Source organism: Dryobates pubescens, chromosome 18, assembly GCF_014839835.1.
Source record: "Dryobates pubescens isolate bDryPub1 chromosome 18, bDryPub1.pri, whole genome shotgun sequence".
Lineage (NCBI taxonomy): Eukaryota > Metazoa > Chordata > Aves > Piciformes > Picidae > Dryobates > Dryobates pubescens.
Window position 1 is genome coordinate 6,462,785 of NC_071629.1, and position 8,169 is coordinate 6,470,953.

Here is an 8,169-nt window from a genome sequence, read left to right on the forward strand (position 1 = left end):
AAGCTGGTCTTTAAGGAAAAAAACTACAGAGAAAGCTGCACAAGATGAAATACAGAGCCTGTATTTGCCCATCAACAATTACTCCTAAACTTCTATTCCTGTTTGTCCTGCAGTAAAAACTAAGACATGTCTTTCCCCTCACTATGGCTCTAAATCTAATACAGTCCCACCCATTCTTAATGAAGAATCATAGAATTGTTAGGGTTGGAAGGGACCTCAAGGATCATCCAGTTCCAACCCCCCTGCCATGGGCAGGGGCACATAGAATACATAGAATAGCACCTCACACTACAGCAGATTGCTCAGAGCCACATCCAGCCTGGCTGCAAACACCTCCAGGGATGAGGCTTCCACCACCTCCCTGGGCAACCTGTGCCAGTCTCTCACCACCCTCATGGGGAAGAACTTCTTCCTAACATCCAATCTGAATCTACCTATTTCTAGGTTTTTTCCATTCCCCCTAGTCCTGTCACTCCCTGGCACCCTAACAAGTCCCTCCCCAGCTTTCTCGTAGGCCCCCTTCAGATATTGGAAGGCCACAATTAGGTCTCCTAGGAACCTTCTCTCCTCCAGACTGAACAGCCCCAGCTCCCTCAGTCTGTCCTCACAGCAGAGCAGCTCCAGCCCTCTGCTCATCCTCGTGGCCCTTCTCTGGACACGCTCCAGCACCTCCAGATCCTTCCTGTAATAGGGGCTCCAGAACTGGACACAGTGCTCCAGGTGTGGTCTCACCAGAGTGGAATTCTATGTCTTTCCACTACTCATATCCTTTTTTCTTTTTTTTTTTTTTTAAGACATATTTTCCTGGCTTTAGTACCACTGAAGAATTATTTTTGTATTCATACTAAAGACACAGATCAAGGAATTGAGACAAATTTGCTGGTGAATTTCAGCTGAAAAAAAAAAAGAAAGAACAACTTGAAGTGCTTCCCTTGGAAAACAATAACTCTGAGCACCTGGCTTTTGAATTGTAAAATTATCCTTTTTTGTTCTTTTTTTCCCTTTTTTTTTCCCCTTTTCCTTTTAAGTGGTTAAGTAACTTAAAGAAAAATTGGTTTATGAGGTGGGAGTGCTACCATGGGTGAGTGCTGCTGCTGCAAACTACATGTCCTGATACTGGGAAGATATTGGGATGATCAGAGGGCTGGAGCACCTCTCCTGTGAGGACAGACTGAAGGAGTTGGGGCTGTTCAGTCTGGAGAAGAGAAGGCTCCGAGGTGACCTAATTGTGGCCTTCCAGTATCTGAAGGGGGCTACAAGAAGGCTGAGGAGGGACTTCTCAGGATCTCAGGTAGTGATAGGACTAGGGGGAATGGAATGAAGCTGGAGGTGGGGAGATTCAGGCTGGAGGTGAGGAGGAAGTTCTTCACCATGAGAGTGGTGAAGCCCTGGAATGGGTTGTCCAGGGATGTGGTTGAGGCCCCATCCATGGAGGTGTTTAAGACCAGGCTGGATGAGGCTCTGGCCAGCCTGATCTAGTGTGAGGTGTCCCTGCCCTTGGCAGGAGGGTTGGAACTAGATGATCCTTGTGGTCCCTTCCAACCTTGACTGGTACTATGATACTATGAAGATGCTCAGCTTCTGGCATTTCAGTTTTGTAGCCTTCAGAGTGGAGAGGAAACTGCTCTTGGAAAGCTTCTGCCACTTTCCCTTTGACATCTGGGCCTCTGTAGCTGGATGCTGGCTTTAATGTTATTCCATGTAAGTGGAGCGAGGGGCTTCTGCAGCCACAGTTATGCTCCCTTGAATGTGGAGTACACATGAAACAGGATTAGCCAGCAAGCTGATTTAGGGGATGGAGTTAGGCAATGCAATCCTAACAAATCTGGCTTTGCATATGGAAAAGGAACTTGAGGCTCAAGAAAGGGCTGTGGGTAGACCTGCTGCCTGGCTGGTAACAGGATGACAGCTCTCCCCTGCTCACTTAGAGAAAAAACATGCAGGTTGGAAGAGAGGCACAAGCCTGACAATCTGTGAGGCTGCTTTTGCAAGGAGCAAAAAGAGACAAGGACTTGGGAAGGCTCATGTGATGAGTGAGTAGAAGCAGGTAGGGATGTGGGCTGGAGTCATGGGGACTGTTAATGGAAGAGGACTTTGAAAGGACATTGTAAGGCAGACCAGTCACCCTTCTGCTACAACTTGGAGTAACTTGCTGTCTTGCCAAGGGACATTTGTATGTGAAGCATTTTAAAAAGGTGCATTCTATCCCTCTGGATGTGCTGTGGCATTCGCTGGTTAAGGACAGTTGTGTTCCCTGGTCCCCAAGACAGCAGCCCCCTTGCCCTGAGAGCTTGTCACCTCCCCAGCATGACAAGAAGATGAAATGAGGCCTTTCCTAGAAAGAAGAGCTTTATCTCACCTTTCTGGTGAGATAAAGGAGACTGTGTTTATCCACAAGTATAACTCCAGGAGGCAGAAAGGAGAAGGGCGGGAGGAAGTGCTTGGAATTTGAAATGAGATTTAAGGGAATAATTAAGGATTCTGCCACTGAACGATGCCAATGAAGTGGCTGGGAATAAATCAGATTGCACTTGAAGGAAGTGACCTGGAAATATATCACTGCCTGTCTCTTAGCCAAACCTCATCACCATAGGGTGTCATTGAATGGAGAGTGAGGTAACCCCAGTTGCAGCCAGGGAGGGCTCAGTCAGGGGGTGACACCTGCCAGGCAGGGGCTTGGGAGCCTCTAAAATGGCTTTTATTCCAGATCATGGGAATCTCTGCTCTGAGTAAACCAGTCCTTGTTGGTACAATTTTGCCTCTTGAAAACATACATAAAACCTTATATTAAACCCCCTGCAGATGAGTTAACAGCTGGGAGAAGCTGGAATATGATTAATGTCTCGTGAATTAGCCCTGGAGGTACTTTATGGAAATAAGATTTACAACACTATTACACACAGTCTTGAATGTGTTTTACATTTTTAAACGAGGGGAATGAATGTTTCTCCCTATTCTTCTCCCTTGGGCCCTTGCAGAGGTACAAAAAGACAGTCCTGGCCGATTTGGGACGGGAGGTTCTGACGTTGGGGGAGGTATTGGACTGTGCAGTTAACTGAATGATCTTACTGGCCTCAGCGTCTTATCAAGCAAGGAATCAAGATGTGTCCTGACATGTAGGACACAATTAGAAGTCATTAACAGAGAAATTATAGATGCTAGGATGGAATGAAGGGGTCTCTCAGGCTGCTTTGCCCATCCTTTCTCTGCCAGCACAGGATTGCTCCTGACAGCATATGGTTCGGTGCTTCTGGAATAATTTATCTGCTGACACCTTCCGAGCAGAGCAGTGCTTCGAGCAGTCCCATTTATTTCAGTGTTTTAAATGTTCTACTTAATATTTTCCTGCCAGACTACTCAACTCTTGCTAGAGGGAGATGGTAATCTCTGTGGAAGCAGGAGTGGGTGGAGCCACTGCCTGGGTGCTGCGCCACGCTGAGGGGGAAGCTCTGCGGAGATCTTCCTTAAGAGGAAAGGCAGCTGTACCCTCCTGGGAGCAGGAGCATGGTGCCCTGAGTGTGCCTCAATGCTAGAAATGTAATGAATTACCCTATTTGGCAATAGTAAAGTTCTCCCTTTTCTTATGCACCTCATAGAATAGAATAGAATTAACCATGTTGGAAGAGACCTTTGAGATCATCGAGTCCAGCCTATCATCCAACACTATCTAATCAACTAAATCATGGCACCAAGCACCCCATCCAGTCTCTTCCTAAACACCCCCAGGGATGGTGACTCCACCACATCTCTGGGCAGCACATCCCAATGGCCAATCTTTCTCTCTATGAAGAATTTCTTCTTAACATCCAGACTAAACCTCCCCTGGTACAGCTTGAGACTGTGTCCTCTTGTTGTGGTGCTGGATGCCTGGGAGAAGAGACCAGCCCCCTCCTGGCTACAACCTCCCTTCAGGTAGTTGGAGACAGCAATAAGGTCTCCCCTGAGCCTCCTTTTCTCCAGGCTAAGCAAGCCCACCTGGGCACACTGCTGTCTCATGTTCAGCCTACTATCAATCAGTACCCCCAGGTCCCTTTCTGCCTGGCTGCTCTCCAGCCGCTCTGACCCCAGACTGTAGCACTGCATGGGGTTGTTGTGGCCAGTGTGTAGAACCTGGCACTTAGATGTGTTAAATCTCATGCCCTTGGACTCTGCCCATCTGTCCAGCCTATCAAGGTCTCTCTGCAGAGCTCTCCTACCCTCTAACAGATCAACACCTGCCTCATCTTGCATCTGAAGAGCAGCCAGACTCCTGAAGCTGTGTGACAGCCTTGTACAACGAAGGCTAAGTGCACTTTCTCCTAATGTGTGCAGGAAGGATTAGAAATGGGCAGCTGAAGCTCTCAGTCTCATGCTTCTGCTGAAGTCAGGCCAAAAACATGTGTGAAAGAAGAAAAAAGATCACAGGAATGGTTCAGAGGCTATAACTAAAGACAATGAACCCCATACTCCCATCACCAGAACTGACCACAGGAGGCCACACCTGACTAGTTCAGGTAACTACAGGTTAATAAAGCTGATAAACATACAAGAGGCTGTGTTGGGGGCAAAGTTGACAAAGCAGGTTCTTCCTCTTGGGTGTCTCTACTAAAGCACTGATTTTATTGGTGACTTGATAAAATAATAACTCTGAAGTGGCTTTGAGCTCATACTGATTTTGTACCACAAATCCAGTGATTTTCCACGAGGACCTAGTGTTTTAAAAAGCTCTGCTTAGGTGAGGACTGCTTTGCTAGAACAGCCTGCCAGCCATAGGCATCCTCAAACCTGGCAGTGAGCCTGTCTGCTGGAAGCCTGACTCTGTCCCAAGCTATGTCTGATGGTCTTGGACCTCAAAATGATTGCCACCTTATTAAAGGGTCTAATCAGACCTGCTTCGATGTCTGATATGGTATCTGCTTCAGGCAGGCTGAAGGCTACAATAACTCACTGGTTTACTGACTACTTTTTGGTAGATAAGGCAATCTGAGATAAATTTGGGATCTCTGTGAGAAGAAAGTGAAGGTGGCATATCTCCCCTTTCCTCTAAATGCAGGGGGGAAAGTAGAAGCCAGAACCAGGCTTAGGATGAACCAACGAGACACCAAACCTGGCAGTACTTCCCAGTCTGTGACACATCCAAGAAAAATTCCCTGAGCTGCAGGTTGGGAAGTCCAGCACAGCTGGGACAGGCCACAAAGCACAGATAGCTTCTGGGAAGGTCAACATCTTCATGAACGTGGAGCAAACATTTGCCTGGAGCTCCTATGTGGCTTGTAGCCGAGGCTCTACAGGGGACTGCAACATGGGTTAGCTGTGTTCTGTGCCCATGCCAGCTGGCCCCACTGGCAAGTACCACTGTGCAATGGGCTATTCTAGCACAGCTAAAGAGCTGCAAATTGTTGTTGTTGTTCAAAGGTACTGTCAGCCTGCTGGACTCTGAAGGCACAAGAGGCTTTCTTCTGGTCTCACAACGTAGAGGGGCTGTGATGTAGTGCAGGGAAACTCCTGCAGCTGCAGTTGGCAGATGTGTTAACACCAAGACAGTTCTATTATTTTAGTTTTTATTACCATCTAGTGGCAGGCCTTGGGAACTGGTCTTACATCAGACAAAGCTATGCCAGAACATTACATGGCCCTGAATCTCAGTGTGAAAAGACTTACATGTAGTTGTTTCACAGCCTGTGGCTTCCCTGGGGTTTCAGTCTCTCTCAAAGCACAGCTTGAAAGCAGGAAGCAAATCCTAGAAGAAGATTACCCTACAAATTAACTGGAAACTAATTTAGGATTGATCAAGCGTTCCAATGTGCTGAGCCAGCAAAATTTTGACATTGAGTTTTAAGGTCAACTTGCTCATCACTGGAGGGCCATTGAGAAGGATGTGTAATGGTGTTGCCATGTCTGGACTGGCAGGTAAGCACCTGCTAGTGAGCAGGTGAATGGGTCAGGTCTCTAAAGGGATTACTTGGTGGAGATGAAAACCTGGCAGGGAGGAGCAGAAGTTGCACAGACCTTACTGCAGGCTCTCTAATGGCTTAAGTCAAAGGGCACTGATTCTGCAGTTAGCCAAACTAGTGTTAAAGTGTAACAGTGAAATGAGCTGAGCTTTGGGGTTTAACCTGAATGCTACTCTAGGTTTGTAGTTGAACATGATGGCAGAGTCCCACATGATGGCCTTCAACAAGTCCAAGTACCGGGTGCTGGACTTTGGCCACAACAACCCCATGCAGTGCTACAGGCTGGGGACGGAGTGGCTGGAGAGCAGCCAAACAGAAAGGGACCTGGGGTACTGATTAACAGCTGGCTGAACACGAGCCACCAGTGTGCCTGGGTGGCCAAGAAGGCCAATGGCATCCTGGCCTGCATCAAGAATAGTGTGGCCAGCAGGAGCAGGGAAGTCATTCTGCCCTGTGCTCAGCAGTGGTTAGGCCACACCTTGAGTCCTGTGTCCAGTTCTGGGCCCCTCAGTTTAAGGACATTGAGACTTTTGAACGTGTCCAGAGAAGGGCAACATGACTGGGGAGAGGTCTTGAGCACAAACCCTATGAGGAGAGGCTGAGGGAGCTGGGGTTGTTTAGCCTGGAGAAGAGGAGACTCAGGGGAGACCTTATTGCTGTCTCCGACTACCTGAAGGGAGGTTGTAGCCAGGAGGGGGTTGGTCTCTTCTCCCAGGCAATCAGCACCAGAACAAGAGGACACAGTCTCAAGCTGTGCCAGGTGACGTTTAGGCTGGAGATGAGGAGAAAGTTCTTCCCAGAGAGAGTTGTTAGCTGTTGGAATGTGCTGCCCAGGAGGTGGTGGAGTGTGGTGGGTTAACACCCATTCTGAAAAAAACCAAAACAGGGTTGGAGGGCTTGCAGGTGCTTTGCCCTCTCTGCAGGGCATTTTCCCCCTGGGAAACTGAGTCTGTTCCACTCCTGCCTCTCCTGGATGAGGGCTACTGTGGCTGCCTTCCTGCTCCACTGCCACATGGTTGGGTGTGATCCTTCTCACAGAATCACCAAGATTGGAAGAGACCTCAAAGATCATCAAGTCCAACCTGTCACCCAAGACCTCATGACTACTAAACCATGGCACCAAGTGCCACATCCAATCCCTTCTTGAACACCTCCAGAAATGAAAGCCTCTGGAGATGCCGGGGATTGAACCCGGGGCCTCACACATGCGAAGCGTGTGCTCTACCACTGAGCTACATCCCCAGCTTCTCCCTGCTGCCTCCGTGCCTCTTCAGAGAGAGACTGGTTTTGTATTCATCTTCTTTTTCCCCCTCCCAACCATCCTTGTTCCTTGCTCTTGTGAACCTTACCTGTTATTATTATATGTATATATATTTTGTTTAAACAAAACTCTTTCCCTCTCTACTTCCAAGCTGACTCCTAATTATTGTTTGGTGGATTTGCTCCTTTCCTTTTTTTTCCCTCTCTGTTGGGAGGGAGGAGGGGGGAGCAGGGGAGAGATTCTCAGCCTTGTCCCCGTCTGAGCTCTTAACTCCCAGTTAAGGCTTAAACCACCACATGGAGTCACCATCCCTGCAGGTGTTCAAGAGGGGATAGGATGTGGCACTTGGTGCCATGGTTTAGTAGTCATGAGGTGTTGGGTGACAGGTTGGACTTGATGATCTTTGAGGTCTTTTCCAACCTTGTTGATTCTATCATTCTATTCTATTCTATTCTATTCTATTCTATTCTATTCTATTCTATTCTATTCTATTTTATTCTATTCTCCTCCTTCTATTCTATTCTATGATTTGTAAGGTGCAGGCATCCTCTATTTTGTTCTTAAAAACCAAATCAAAAAACAACTCACAAAAAAAAAAAACCACCACAAATCAAAAATACACCAAACAAACAAACACAACCACAGCAAAACCAGGCAAAACAAAAGCCTCTGGACTGAAACAGTTCTGCCCTCAAACATTACATGCATTTGGATGGACCACCTGAAAACTCGTGATACAAGAACTTCATAAATCTTTTGTCTGCAGTTGAAACCTTTGAAGAATCTCTGCCTGAGACAACATGAAAGTCACCAGGAGGAGACCTGCACTTCTACCTCATTTTCTATATTATGCTAGATGTACTTTTATAAACTTCTGTGGCTCACTCCAGTTCCCTTGAAGAAAGTATTCCACAGGGGTGAACTATGTTCTTAAGGCTTGTCCCACAGTAATGGAAAGCAGTGATTATGACTGCA

The 8,169-nt window shown here is 47.3% G+C and overlaps 1 non-coding gene across 1 annotated transcript; it reads right to left on the reverse strand.

Moving 5' to 3' along the window:
• Positions 1 to 7,103: 7,103 nt before the first annotated feature.
• Positions 7,104 to 7,175, reverse strand: TRNAA-CGC (transfer RNA alanine (anticodon CGC)). The gene has a single exon. It is a non-coding gene; the product is annotated as a tRNA-Ala (tRNA).
• Between the last annotated feature and the right edge of the window lie 994 nt (positions 7,176 to 8,169).